Raw genomic sequence first — 13,230 nt, 5'->3', positions numbered from 1 at the left:
CACTAATGCCCTGAATACCACAGAGTATATTTTCTAAGATATGGATATGCTTTCAACCACACAATGTTTGCAAATCTCAAAATATAAAAGAATAAGTGAAAAAAGTGAACCATTTTTGGAACATTTTTGACAATGGTTTTCCATATCATGTTCTTTATTAAAAAACAAAATGAGTAATCTTTCAATTTTCACCCTGGCCACTGGAGCTATTTTGGACTCGTACATCTTGTCGTTCTCGAGCAGTTTCACCTTAATGTCAGAGGTAGGGTTACAAAGACTGACAACACCTCTGTACGCAGCTGTTAATACAGGATCTAGGAATCACAAAAGGTGATGTCACAGATGACCCTTTTGCCCCTGAATTCAGAAGAATTTTGGCAAACCCTCATTAGATGCTTCAATGCAAACTATAGCGTCAACGTGTGTTCATTGCAGCAAATGTACGAGCGCATTTCCTGAAAAAATCCCAGGATGTTTGAGTCTAAAAAGACCCAGCGCACAAATTTCTCATTTTTTAGAAAGATTGCGATATGGTAGAATACATATTGTCAAACATTATTATAACCCCCCGCCCAAACCTGTTGTAAGCAATAGTTAATTTCCTGAAGAACAATCCCCTTTCAAATGTCTCTTTTTTTTGGAGAATTTATCCTTTCCATCCGTACCCGCATGGCTCCAGTGGCGCAATCGGTCAGCGCGCGGTATTTATAAAGCAGTAACTGTTGAGCAATGCCGAGGTTGTGAGTTCGACCCTCACCTGGAGCATTCTTTTCTTGTCTTTGTTTAGTATTTCTGACTACTGAAGTACTTGAATCGGTTCATGATTTGGTGGCGATTGCTTCACTCTTATGAGGAAAAAATTTTTTTTTGATTTTTTACCTTTGCTATCCAGCCCAAGTGGCCTAATGGATAAGGCACTGGCCTCCTAAGCTAGGAATTGTGGATTCGAGTCCCATCTGGGGTGCTTGTGGATTTCCCTTTCCAACAGCATCTCATGGAATGTTGATGGTGCAGGTGAAAACTGTTCTACTGGACGATTGTCTTGTTTTCTCGTGACTTAGTTCTTGCAAACCTCTGTCATTTAGAGCGATCCTTTCTATGTACTGAGAGAAATGTTAAAACGCAACTGTATAGACTTTGTGTTGCGGAAAAGCCTAGCATCTTAATTGTTTTCATCTTCACTAATGCCACGAATACCACAGAGTATATTTTCTAAGATATGGATATGCTTTCAACCACACAATGTTTGCAAATCTCAAAATATAAAAGAATAAGTGAAAAAAGTGAACCATTTTTGGAACATTTTTGACAATGGTTTTCCATATCATGTTCTTTATTAAAAAACAAAATGAGTAATCTTTCAATTTTCACCCTGGCCACTGGAGCTATTTTGGACTCGTACATCCTGTCGTTCTCGAGCAGTTTCACCTTAATGTCAGAGGTAGGGTTACAAAGACTGACAACACCTCTGTACGCCGCTGTTAATACAGGATCTAGGAATCACAAAAGGTGATGTTACAGATGACCCTTTTGCCCCTGAATTCAGAAGAATTTTGGCAAACCCTCATTAGATGCTTCAATGCAAACTATAACGTCAACGTGTGTTCATTGCAGCAAATGTACGAGCGCATTTCCTGAAAAAATCCCAGGATGTTTGAGTCTAAAAAGACCCAGCGCACAAATTTCTCATTTTTAAGAAAGATTGCGATATGGTAGAATACATATTGTCAAACATTATTATAACCCCCCGCCCAAACCTGTTGTAAGCAATAGTTAATTTCCTGAAGAACAATCCCCTTTCAAATGTCTCTTTTTTTTGGAGAATTTATCCTTTCCATCCGTACCCGCATGGCTCCAGTGGCGCAATCGGTCAGCGCGTGGTACTTATAAAGCAGTAACTGTTGAGCAATGCCGAGGTTGTGAGTTCGACCCTCACCTGGAGCATTCTTGTCTTTCTTTAGTATTTTTGACTACTGAAGTAGTTGAATCGGTTCATGATTTGGTGGCGATTGCTTCACTCTTATGAGGAAAAAAATTTTTTTTTATTTTTTACCGTTGCTATCCAGCCCCAGTGGCCTAATGGATAAGGCACTGGCCTCCTAAGCCAGGGATTGTGGGTTCGAGTCCCATCTGGGGTGCTTGTGGATTTCCTTTTCCAACAGCATCTCATGGAATGTTGATGGTGCAGGTGAAAACTGTTCTACTGGACGATTGTCTTGTTTTCTCGTGACTTAGTTCTTGCAAACCTCTGCCATTTAGAGCGATCCTTTCTATGTACTGAGAGAAGTGTTAACACGCAACAGTATCGACTTTGTGTGGCGGAAAAGCCTAGCATCTTAATTGTTTTCATCTTCACTAATGCCCCGAATACCACAGAGTATATTTTCTAAGATATGGATATGCTTTCAACCACACAATGTTTGCAAATCTCAAAATATAAAAGAATAAGTGAAAAAAGTGAACCATTTTTGGAACATTTTTGACAATGGTTTTCCATATCATGTTCTTTATTAAAAAACAAAATGAGTAATCTTTCAATTTTCACCCTGGCCACTGGAGCTATTTTGGACTCGTACATCCTGTCGTTCTCGAGCAGTTTCACCTTAATGTCAGAGGTAGGGTTACAAAGACTGACAACACCTCTGTACGCAGCTGTTAATACAGGATCTAGGAATCACAAAAGGTGATGTCACAGATGACCCTTTTGCCCCTGAATTCAGAAGAATTTTGGCAAACCCTCATTAGATGCTTCAATGCAAACTATAGCGTCAACGTGTGTTCATTGCAGCAAATGTACGAGCGCATTTCCTGAAAAAATCCCAGGATGTTTGAGTCTAAAAAGACCCAGCGCACAAATTTCTCATTTTTAAGAAAGATTGCGATATGGTAGAATACATATTGTCAAACATTATTACAACCCCCCGCCCAAACCTGTTGTAAGCAATAATTAATTTCCTGAAGAACAATCCCCTTTCAAATGTCTCTTTTTTTTGGAGAATTTATCCTTTCCATCCATACCCGCATGGCTCCAGTGGCGCAATCGGTCAGCGCGCGGTACTTATAAAGCAGTAACTGTTGAGCAATGCCGAGGTTGTGAGTTAGACCCTCACCTGGAGCATTCTTTTCTTGTCTTTCTTTAGTATTTTTGACTACTGAAGTAGTTGAATCGGTTCATGATTTGGTGGCGATTGCTTCACTCTTATGAGGAAAAAAATTTTTTTTGATTTTTTACCATTGCTATCCAGCCCCAGTGGCCTAATGGATAAGGCACTGGCCTCCTAAGCCAGGGATTGTGGGTTCGAGTCCCATCTGGGGTGCTTGTGGATTTCCTTTTCCAACAGCATCTCATGGAATGTTGATGGTGCAGGTGAAAACTGTTCTACTGGACGATTGTCTTGTTTTCTCGTGACTTAGTTCTTGCAAACCTCTGCCATTTAGAGCGATCCTTTCTATGTACTGAGAGAAGTGTTAACACGCAACAGTATCGACTTTGTGTGGCGGAAAAGCCTAGCATCTTAATTGTTTTCATCTTCACTAATGCCCCGAATACCACAGAGTATATTTTCTAAGATATGGATATGCTTTCAACCACACAATGTTTGCAAATCTCAAAATATAAAAGAATAAGTGAAAAAAGTGAACCATTTTTGGAACATTTTTGACAATGGTTTTCCATATCATGTTCTTTATTAAAAAACAAAATGAGTAATCTTTCAATTTTCACCCTGGCCACTGGAGCTATTTTGGACTCAAACATCCTGTCGTTCTCGAGCAGTTTCACCTTAATGTCAGAGGTAGGGTTACAAAGACTGACAACACCTCTGTACGCAGCTGTTAATACAGGATCTAGGAATCACAAAAGGTGATGTCACAGATGACCCTTTTGCCCCTGAATTCAGAAGAATTTTGGCAAACCCTCATTAGATGCTTCAATGCAAACTATAGCGTCAACGTGTGTTCATTGCAGCAAATGTACGAGCGCATTTCCTGAAAAAATCCCAGGATGTTTGAGTCTAAAAAGACCCAGCGCACAAATTTCTCATTTTTAAGAAAGATTGCGATATGGTAGAATACATATTGTCAAACATTATTACAACCCCCCGCCCAAACCTGTTGTAAGCAATAATTAATTTCCTGATGAACAATCCCCTTTCAAATGTCTCTTTTTTTTGGAGAATTTATCCTTTCCATCCATACCTGCATGGCTCCAGTGGCGCAATCGGTCAGCGCACGGTACTTATAAAGCAGTAACTGTTGAGCAATGCCGAGGTTGTGAGTTAGACCCTCACCTGGAGCATTCTTTTCTTGTCTTTCTTTAGTATTTTTGACTACTGAAGTAGTTGAATCGGTTCATGATTTGGTGGCGATTGCTTCACTCTTATGAGGAAAAAATTTTTTTTTGATTTTTTACCGTTGCTATCCAGCCCCAGTGGCCTAATGGATAAGGCACTGGCCTCCTAAGCCAGGGATTGTGGGTTCGAGTACCATCTGGGGTGCTTGTGGATTTCCTTTTCCAACAGCATCTCATGGAATGTTGATGGTGCAGGTGAAAACTGTTCTACTGGACGATTGTCTTGTTTTCTCGTGACTTAGTTCTTGCAAACCTCTGCCATTTAGAGCGATCCTTTCTATGTACTGAGAGAAGTGTTAACACGCAACAGTATCGACTTTGTGTGGCGGAAAAGCCTAGCATCTTAATTGTTTTCATCTTCACTAATGCCCCGAATACCACAGAGTATATTTTCTAAGATATGGATATGCTTTCAACCACACAATGTTTGCAAATCTCAAAATATAAAAGAATAAGTGAAAAAAGTGAACCATTTTTGGAACATTTTTGACAATGGTTTTCCATATCATGTTCTTTATTAAAAAACAAAATGAGTAATCTTTCAATTTTCACCCTGGCCACTGGAGCTATTTTGGACTCGTACATCCTGTCGTTCTCGAGCAGTTTCACCTTAATGTCAGAGGTAGGGTTACAAAGACTGACAACACCTCTGTACGCAGCTGTTAATACAGGATCTAGGAATCACAAAAGGTGATGTCACAGATGACCCTTTTGCCCCTGAATTCAGAAGAATTTTGGCAAACCCTCATTAGATGCTTCAATGCAAACTATAGCGTCAACGTGTGTTCATTGCAGCAAATGTACGAGCGCATTTCCTGAAAAAATCCCAGGATGTTTGAGTCTAAAAAGACACAGCGCACAAATTTCTCATTTTTAAGAAAGATTGCGATATGGTAGAATACATATTGTCAAACATTATTATAACCCCCCGCCCAAACCTGTTGTAAGCAATAGTTAATTTCCTGAAGAACAATCCCCTTTCAAATGTCTCTTTTTTTTGGAGAATTTATCCTTTCCATCCGTACCCGCATGGCTCCAGTGGAGCAATCGGTCAGCGCGCGGTACTTATAAAGCAGTAACTGTTGAGCAATGTCGAGGTTGTGAGTTCGACCCTCACCTGGAGCATTCTTTTCTTGTCTTTCTTTAGTATTTTTGACTACTGAAGTAGTTGAATCGGTTCATGATTTGGTGGCGATTGCTTCCCTCTTATGAGGAAAAAATTTTTTTTTGATTTTTTACCTTTGCTATCCAGCCCCAGTGGCCTAATGGATAAGGCACTGGCCTCCTAAGCCAGGGAGTGTGGGTTCGAGTCCCATCTGGGGTGCTTGTGGATTTCCCTTTCCAACAGCATCTCATGGAATGTTGATGGTGCAGGTGAAAACTCTTCTACTGGACGATTGTCTTGTTTTCTCGTGACTTAGTTCTTGCAAACCTCTGCCATTTAGAGCGATCCTTTCTATGTACTGAGAGAAGTGTTAACACGCAACAGTATCGACTTTGTGTGGCGGAAAAGCCTAGCATCTTAATTGTTTTCATCTTCACTAATGCCCTGAATACCACAGAGTATATTTTCTAAGATATGGATATGCTTTCAACCACACAATGTTTGCAAATCTCAAAATATAAAAGAATAAGTGAAAAAAGTGAACCATTTTTGGAACATTTTTGACAATGGTTTTCCATATCATGTTCTTTATTAAAAAACAAAATGAGTAATCTTTCAATTTTCACCCTGGCCACTGGAGCTATTTTGGACTCGTACATCTTGTCGTTCTCGAGCAGTTTCACCTTAATGTCAGAGGTAGGGTTACAAAGACTGACAACACCTCTGTACGCAGCTGTTAATACAGGATCTAGGAATCACAAAAGGTGATGTCACAGATGACCCTTTTGCCCCTGAATTCAGAAGAATTTTGGCAAACCCTCATTAGATGCTTCAATGCAAACTATAGCGTCAACGTGTGTTCATTGCAGCAAATGTACGAGCGCATTTCCTGAAAAAATCCCAGGATGTTTGAGTCTAAAAAGACCCAGCGCACAAATTTCTCATTTTTTAGAAAGATTGCGATATGGTAGAATACATATTGTCAAACATTATTATAACCCCCCGCCCAAACCTGTTGTAAGCAATAGTTAATTTCCTGAAGAACAATCCCCTTTCAAATGTCTCTTTTTTTTGGAGAATTTATCCTTTCCATCCGTACCCGCATGGCTCCAGTGGCGCAATCGGTCAGCGCGCGGTACTTATAAAGCAGTAACTGTTGAGCAATGCCGAGGTTGTGAGTTCGACCCTCACCTGGAGCATTCTTTTCTTGTCTTTGTTTAGTATTTTTGACTACTGAAGTACTTGAATCGGTTCATGATTTGGTGGCGATTGCTTCACTCTTATGAGGAAAAAATTTTTTTTTGATTTTTTACCTTTGCTATCCAGCCCAAGTGGCCTAATGGATAAGGCACTGGCCTCCTAAGCTAGGAATTGTGGATTCGAGTCCCATCTGGGGTGCTTGTGGATTTCCCTTTCCAACAGCATCTCATGGAATGTTGATGGTGCAGGTGAAAACTGTTCTACTGGACGATTGTCTTGTTTTCTCGTGACTTAGTTCTTGCAAACCTCTGTCATTTAGAGCGATCCTTTCTATGTACTGAGAGAAATGTTAAAACGCAACTGTATAGACTTTGTGTGGCGGAAAAGCCTAGCATCTTAATTGTTTTCATCTTCACTAATGCCACGAATACCACAGAGTATATTTTCTAAGATATGGATATGCTTTCAACCACACAATGTTTGCAAATCTCAAAATATAAAAGAATAAGTGAAAAAAGTGAACCATTTTTGGAACATTTTTGACAATGGTTTTCCATATCATGTTCTTTATTAAAAAACAAAATGAGTAATCTTTCAATTTTCACCCTGGCCACTGGAGCTATTTTGGACTCGTACATCCTGTCGTTCTCGAGCAGTTTCACCTTAATGTCAGAGGTAGGGTTACAAAGACTGACAACACCTCTGTACGCCGCTGTTAATACAGGATCTAGGAATCACAAAAGGTGATGTTACAGATGACCCTTTTGCCCCTGAATTCAGAAGAATTTTGGCAAACCCTCATTAGATGCTTCAATGCAAACTATAACGTCAACGTGTGTTCATTGCAGCAAATGTACGAGCGCATTTCCTGAAAAAATCCCAGGATGTTTGAGTCTAAAAAGACCCAGCGCACAAATTTCTCATTTTTAAGAAAGATTGCGATATGGTAGAATACATATTGTCAAACATTATTATAACCCCCCGCCCAAACCTGTTGTAAGCAATAGTTAATTTCCTGAAGAACAATCCCCTTTCAAATGTCTCTTTTTTTTGGAGAATTTATCCTTTCCATCCGTACCCGCATGGCTCCAGTGGCGCAATCGGTCAGCGCGTGGTACTTATAAAGCAGTAACTGTTGAGCAATGCCGAGGTTGTGAGTTCGACCCTCACCTGGAGCATTCTTGTCTTTCTTTAGTATTTTTGACTACTGAAGTAGTTGAATCGGTTCATGATTTGGTGGCGATTGCTTCACTCTTATGAGGAAAAAAAATTTTTTTTATTTTTTACCGTTGCTATCCAGCCCCAGTGGCCTAATGGATAAGGCACTGGCCTCCTAAGCCAGGGATTGTGGGTTCGAGTCCCATCTGGGGTGCTTGTGGATTTCCTTTTCCAACAGCATCTCATGGAATGTTGATGGTGCAGGTGAAAACTGTTCTACTGGACGATTGTCTTGTTTTCTCGTGACTTAGTTCTTGCAAACCTCTGCCATTTAGAGCGATCCTTTCTATATACTGAGAGAAGTGTTAACACGCAACAGTATCGACTTTGTGTGGCGGAAAAGCCTAGCATCTTAATTGTTTTCATCTTCACTAATGCCCCGAATACCACAGAGTATATTTTCTAAGATATGGATATGCTTTCAACCACACAATGTTTGCAAATCTCAAAATATAAAAGAATAAGTGAAAAAAGTGAACCATTTTTGGAACATTTTTGACAATGGTTTTCCATATCATGTTCTTTATTAAAAAACAAAATGAGTAATCTTTCAATTTTCACCCTGGCCACTGGAGCTATTTTGGACTCGTACATCCTGTCGTTCTCGAGCAGTTTCACCTTAATGTCAGAGGTAGGGTTACAAAGACTGACAACACCTCTGTACGCAGCTGTTAATACAGGATCTAGGAATCACAAAAGGTGATGTCACAGATGACCCTTTTGCCCCTGAATTCAGAAGAATTTTGGCAAACCCTCATTAGATGCTTCAATGCAAACTATAGCGTCAACGTGTGTTCATTGCAGCAAATGTACGAGCGCATTTCCTGAAAAAATCCCAGGATGTTTGAGTCTAAAAAGACCCAGCGCACAAATTTCTCATTTTTAAGAAAGATTGCGATATGGTAGAATACATATTGTCAAACATTATTACAACCCCCCGCCCAAACCTGTTGTAAGCAATAATTAATTTCCTGATGAACAATCCCCTTTCAAATGTCTCTTTTTTTTGGAGAATTTATCCTTTCCATCCATACCTGCATGGCTCCAGTGGCGCAATCGGTCAGCGCACGGTACTTATAAAGCAGTAACTGTTGAGCAATGCCGAGGTTGTGAGTTAGACCCTCACCTGGAGCATTCTTTTCTTGTCTTTCTTTAGTATTTTTGACTACTGAAGTAGTTGAATCGGTTCATGATTTGGTGGCGATTGCTTCACTCTTATGAGGAAAAAAATTTTTTTTGATTTTTTACCGTTGCTATCCAGCCCCAGTGGCCTAATGGATAAGGCACTGGCCTCCTAAGCCAGGGATTGTGGGTTCGAGTCCCATCTGGGGTGCTTGTGGATTTCCTTTTCCAACAGCATCTCATGGAATGTTGATGGTGCAGGTGAAAACTGTTCTACTGGACGATTGTCTTGTTTTCTCGTGACTTAGTTCTTGCAAACCTCTGCCATTTAGAGCGATCCTTTCTATGTACTGAGAGAAGTGTTAACACGCAACAGTATCGACTTTGTGTGGCGGAAAAGTCTAGCATCTTAATTGTTTTCATCTTCACTAATGCCCCGAATACCACAGAGTATATTTTCTAAGATATGGATATGCTTTCAACCACACAATGTTTGCAAATCTCAAAATATAAAAGAATAAGTGAAAAAAGTGAACCATTTTTGGAACATTTTTGACAATGGTTTTCCATATCATTTTCTTTATTAAAAAACAAAATGAGTAATCTTTCAATTTTCACCCTGGCCACTGGAGCTATTTTGGACTCGTACATCCTGTCGTTCTCGAGCAGTTTCACCTTAATGTCAGAGGTAGGGTTACAAAGACTGACAACACCTCTGTACGCAGCTGTTAATACAGGATCTAGGAATCACAAAAGGTGATGTCACAGATGACCCTTTTGCCCCTGAATTCAGAAGAATTTTGGCAAACCCTCATTAGATGCTTCAATGCAAACTATAGCGTCAACGTGTGTTCATTGCAGCAAATGTACGAGCGCATTTCCTGAAAAAATCCCAGGATGTTTGAGTCTAAAAAGACCCAGCGCACAAATTTCTCATTTTTAAGAAAGATTGCGATATGGTAGAATACATATTGTCAAACATTATTACAACCCCCCGCCCAAACCTGTTGTAAGCAATAATTAATTTCCTGAAGAACAATCCCCTTTCAAATGTCTCTTTTTTTTGGAGAATTTATCCTTTCCATCCATACCCGCATGGCTCCAGTGGCGCAATCGGTCAGCGCGCGGTACTTATAAAGCAGTAACTGTTGAGCAATGCCGAGGTTGTGAGTTAGACCCTCACCTGGAGCATTCTTTTCTTGTCTTTCTTTAGTATTTTTGACTACTGAAGTAGTTGAATCGGTTCATGATTTGGTGGCGATTGCTTCACTCTTATGAGGAAAAAATTTTTTTTTGATTTTTTACCGTTGCTATCCAGCCCCAGTGGCCTAATGGATAAGGCACTGGCCTCCTAAGCCAGGGATTGTGGGTTCGAGTCCCATCTGGGGTGCTTGTGGATTTCCTTTTCCAACAGCATCTCATGGAATGTTGATGGTGCAGGTGAAAACTGTTCTACTGGACGATTGTCTTGTTTTCTCGTGACTTAGTTCTTGCAAACCTCTGCCATTTAGAGCGATCCTTTCTATGTACTGAGAGAAGTGTTAACACGCAACAGTATCGACTTTGTGTGGCGGAAAAGCCTAGCATCTTAATTGTTTTCATCTTCACTAATGCCACGAATACCACAGAGTATATTTTCTAAGATATGGATATGCTTTCAACCACACAATGTTTGCAAATCTCAAAATATAAAAGAATAAGTGAAAAAAGTGAACCATTTTTGGAACATTTTTGACAATGGTTTTCCATATCATGTTCTTTATTAAAAAACAAAATGAGTAATCTTTCAATTTTCACCCTGGCCACTGGAGCTATTTTGGACTCAAACATCCTGTCGTTCTCGAGCAGTTTCACCTTAATGTCAGAGGTAGGGTTACAAAGACTGACAACACCTCTGTACGCAGCTGTTAATACAGGATCTAGGAATCACAAAAGGTGATGTCACAGATGACCCTTTTGCCCCTGAATTCAGAAGAATTTTGGCAAACCCTCATTAGATGCTTCAATCCAAACTATAGCGTCAACGTGTGTTCATTGCAGCAAATGTACGAGCGCATTTCCTGAAAAAATCCCAGGATGTTTGAGTCTAAAAAGACCCAGCGCACAAATTTCTCATTTTTAAGAAAGATTGCGATATGGTAGAATACATATTGTCAAACATTATTATAACCCCCCGCCCAAACCTGTTGTAAGCAATAGTTAATTTCCTGAAGAACAATCCCCTTTCAAATGTCTCTTTTTTTTGGAGAATTTATCCTTTCCATCTGTACCCGCATGGCTCCAGTGGCGCAATCGGTCAGCGCGCAATCGGTCAGCGCGCGATACTTATAAAGCAGTAACTGTTGAGCAATGCCGAGGTTGTGAGTTCGACCCTCACCTGGAGCATTCTTTTCTTGTCTTTGTTTAGTATTTTTGACTACTGAAGTACTTGAATCGGTTCATGATTTGGTGGCGATTGCTTCACTCTTATGAGGAAAAAATTTTTTTTTGATTTTTTACCTTTGCTATCCAGCCCAAGTGGCCTAATGGATAAGGCACTGGCCTCCTAAGCTAGGAATTGTGGGTTCGAGTCCCATCTGGGGTGCTTGTGGATTTCCCTTTCCAACAGCATCTCATGGAATGTTGATGGTGCAGGTGAAAACTTTTCTACTGGACGATTGTCTTGTTTTCTCGTGACTTAGTTCTTGCAAACCTCTGTCATTTAGAGCGATCCTTTCTATGTACTGAGAGAAATGTTAAAACGCAACTGTATCGACTTTGTGTGGCGGAAAAGCCTAGCATCTTAATTGTTTTCATCTTCACTAATGCCCCGAATACCACAGAGTATATTTTCTAAGATATGGATATGCTTTCAACCACACAATGTTTGCAAATCTCAAAATATAAAAGAATAAGTGAAAAAAGTGAACCATTTTTGGAACATTTTTGACAATGGTTTTCCATATCATGTTCTTTATTAAAAAACAAAATGAGTAATCTTTCAATTTTCACCCTGGCCACTGGAGCTATTTTGGACTCGTACATCCTGTCGTTCTCGAGCAGTTTCACCTTAATGTCAGAGGTAGGGTTACAAAGACTGACAACACCTCTGTACGCAGCTGTTAATACAGGATCTAGGAATCACAAAAGGTGATGTCACAGATGACCCTTTTGCCCCTGAATTCAGAAGAATTTTGGCAAACCCTCATTAGATGCTTCAATGCAAACTATAGCGTCAACGTGTGTTCATTGCAGCAAATGTACGAGCGCATTTCCTGAAAAAATCCCAGGATGTTTGAGTCTAAAAAGACCCAGCGCACAAATTTCTCATTTTTAAGAAAGATTGCGATATGGTAGAATACATATTGTCAAACATTATTATAACCCCCCGCCCAAACCTGTTGTAAGCAATAGTTAATTTCCTGAAGAACAATCCCCTTTCAAATGTCTCTTTTTTTTGGAGAATTTATCCTTTCCATCCGTACCCGCATGGCTCCAGTGGCGCAATCGGTCAGCGCGCGGTACTTATAAAGCAGTAACTGTTGAGCAATGTCGAGGTTGTGAGTTCGACCCTCACCTGGAGCATTCTTTTCTTGTCTTTCTTTAGTATTTTTGACTACTGAAGTAGTTGAATCGGTTCATGATTTGGTGGCGATTGCTTCACTCTTATGAGGAAAAAATTTTTTTTTGATTTTTTACCTTTGCTATCCAGCCCAAGTGGCCTAATGGATAAGGCACTGGCCTCCTAAGCTAGGAATTGTGGGTTCGAGTCCCATCTGGGGTGCTTGTGGATTTCCCTTTCCAACAGCATCTCATGGAATGTTGATGGTGCAGGTGAAAACTGTTCTACTGGACGATTGTCTTGTTTTCTCGTGACTTAGTTCTTGCAAACCTCTGTCACTTAGAGCGATCCTTTCTATGTACTGAGAGAAATGTTAAAACGCAACTGTATCGACTTTGTGTGGCGGAAAAGCCTAGCATCTTAATTGTTTTCATCTTCACTAATGCCCCGAATACCACAGAGTATATTTTCTAAGATATGGATATGCTTTCAACCACACAATGTTTGCAAATCTCAAAATATAAAAGAATAAGTGAAAAAAGTGATCCATTTTTGGAACATTTTTGACAATGGTTTTCCATATCATGTTCTTTATTAAAAAACAAAATGAGTAATCTTTCAATTTTCACCCTGGCCACTGGAGCTATTTTGGACTCGTACATCCTGTCGTTCTCGAGCAGTTTCACCTTAATG

The 13,230-nt window shown here is 40.0% G+C and overlaps 17 non-coding genes across 17 annotated transcripts; all 17 read left to right on the top strand.

The window, feature by feature from the left end:
* The first annotated feature begins 672 nt into the window (after window positions 1–672).
* Window positions 673–765, top strand: TRNAI-UAU (transfer RNA isoleucine (anticodon UAU)). The gene is given in 2 exon segments: window positions 673–710; window positions 730–765. It is a non-coding gene; the product is annotated as a tRNA-Ile (tRNA).
* Window positions 766–1,851: 1,086 nt separating this feature from the next.
* On the top strand, window positions 1,852–1,944 carry TRNAI-UAU (transfer RNA isoleucine (anticodon UAU)). The gene is given in 2 exon segments: window positions 1,852–1,889; window positions 1,909–1,944. It is a non-coding gene; the product is annotated as a tRNA-Ile (tRNA).
* Window positions 1,945–2,065: 121 nt separating this feature from the next.
* Window positions 2,066–2,138, top strand: TRNAR-CCU (transfer RNA arginine (anticodon CCU)). The gene has a single exon. It is a non-coding gene; the product is annotated as a tRNA-Arg (tRNA).
* Window positions 2,139–3,025: 887 nt separating this feature from the next.
* On the top strand, window positions 3,026–3,118 carry TRNAI-UAU (transfer RNA isoleucine (anticodon UAU)). The gene is given in 2 exon segments: window positions 3,026–3,063; window positions 3,083–3,118. It is a non-coding gene; the product is annotated as a tRNA-Ile (tRNA).
* A 126-nt stretch (window positions 3,119–3,244) lies between these two features.
* Window positions 3,245–3,317, top strand: TRNAR-CCU (transfer RNA arginine (anticodon CCU)). The gene has a single exon. It is a non-coding gene; the product is annotated as a tRNA-Arg (tRNA).
* An 887-nt stretch (window positions 3,318–4,204) lies between these two features.
* On the top strand, window positions 4,205–4,297 carry TRNAI-UAU (transfer RNA isoleucine (anticodon UAU)). Its single transcript is given in 2 exon segments — window positions 4,205–4,242; window positions 4,262–4,297. It is a non-coding gene; the product is annotated as a tRNA-Ile (tRNA).
* A 126-nt stretch (window positions 4,298–4,423) lies between these two features.
* On the top strand, window positions 4,424–4,496 carry TRNAR-CCU (transfer RNA arginine (anticodon CCU)). The gene has a single exon. It is a non-coding gene; the product is annotated as a tRNA-Arg (tRNA).
* Window positions 4,497–5,383: 887 nt separating this feature from the next.
* Window positions 5,384–5,476, top strand: TRNAI-UAU (transfer RNA isoleucine (anticodon UAU)). The gene is given in 2 exon segments: window positions 5,384–5,421; window positions 5,441–5,476. It is a non-coding gene; the product is annotated as a tRNA-Ile (tRNA).
* A 126-nt stretch (window positions 5,477–5,602) lies between these two features.
* Window positions 5,603–5,675, top strand: TRNAR-CCU (transfer RNA arginine (anticodon CCU)). Its single transcript has one exon. It is a non-coding gene; the product is annotated as a tRNA-Arg (tRNA).
* Window positions 5,676–6,562: 887 nt separating this feature from the next.
* Window positions 6,563–6,655, top strand: TRNAI-UAU (transfer RNA isoleucine (anticodon UAU)). The gene is given in 2 exon segments: window positions 6,563–6,600; window positions 6,620–6,655. It is a non-coding gene; the product is annotated as a tRNA-Ile (tRNA).
* Window positions 6,656–7,741: 1,086 nt separating this feature from the next.
* TRNAI-UAU (transfer RNA isoleucine (anticodon UAU)) lies at window positions 7,742–7,834 on the top strand. Its single transcript is given in 2 exon segments — window positions 7,742–7,779; window positions 7,799–7,834. It is a non-coding gene; the product is annotated as a tRNA-Ile (tRNA).
* A 121-nt stretch (window positions 7,835–7,955) lies between these two features.
* Window positions 7,956–8,028, top strand: TRNAR-CCU (transfer RNA arginine (anticodon CCU)). Its single transcript has one exon. It is a non-coding gene; the product is annotated as a tRNA-Arg (tRNA).
* Window positions 8,029–8,915: 887 nt separating this feature from the next.
* On the top strand, window positions 8,916–9,008 carry TRNAI-UAU (transfer RNA isoleucine (anticodon UAU)). The gene is given in 2 exon segments: window positions 8,916–8,953; window positions 8,973–9,008. It is a non-coding gene; the product is annotated as a tRNA-Ile (tRNA).
* A 126-nt stretch (window positions 9,009–9,134) lies between these two features.
* Window positions 9,135–9,207, top strand: TRNAR-CCU (transfer RNA arginine (anticodon CCU)). The gene has a single exon. It is a non-coding gene; the product is annotated as a tRNA-Arg (tRNA).
* An 887-nt stretch (window positions 9,208–10,094) lies between these two features.
* Window positions 10,095–10,187, top strand: TRNAI-UAU (transfer RNA isoleucine (anticodon UAU)). The gene is given in 2 exon segments: window positions 10,095–10,132; window positions 10,152–10,187. It is a non-coding gene; the product is annotated as a tRNA-Ile (tRNA).
* Window positions 10,188–10,313: 126 nt separating this feature from the next.
* TRNAR-CCU (transfer RNA arginine (anticodon CCU)) lies at window positions 10,314–10,386 on the top strand. The gene has a single exon. It is a non-coding gene; the product is annotated as a tRNA-Arg (tRNA).
* Window positions 10,387–12,467: 2,081 nt separating this feature from the next.
* On the top strand, window positions 12,468–12,560 carry TRNAI-UAU (transfer RNA isoleucine (anticodon UAU)). The gene is given in 2 exon segments: window positions 12,468–12,505; window positions 12,525–12,560. It is a non-coding gene; the product is annotated as a tRNA-Ile (tRNA).
* Window positions 12,561–13,230: the final 670 nt, after the last annotated feature.

This window comes from Dendrobates tinctorius, unplaced genomic scaffold, assembly GCF_039654945.1.
Source record: "Dendrobates tinctorius isolate UK_male_01 unplaced genomic scaffold, ASM3965494v1 ptg000272l, whole genome shotgun sequence".
NCBI lineage: Eukaryota > Metazoa > Chordata > Amphibia > Anura > Dendrobatidae > Dendrobates > Dendrobates tinctorius.
Note: the sequence above shows the minus strand (reverse complement) of the source record. Positions and strands in the feature narration are given on the sequence as shown.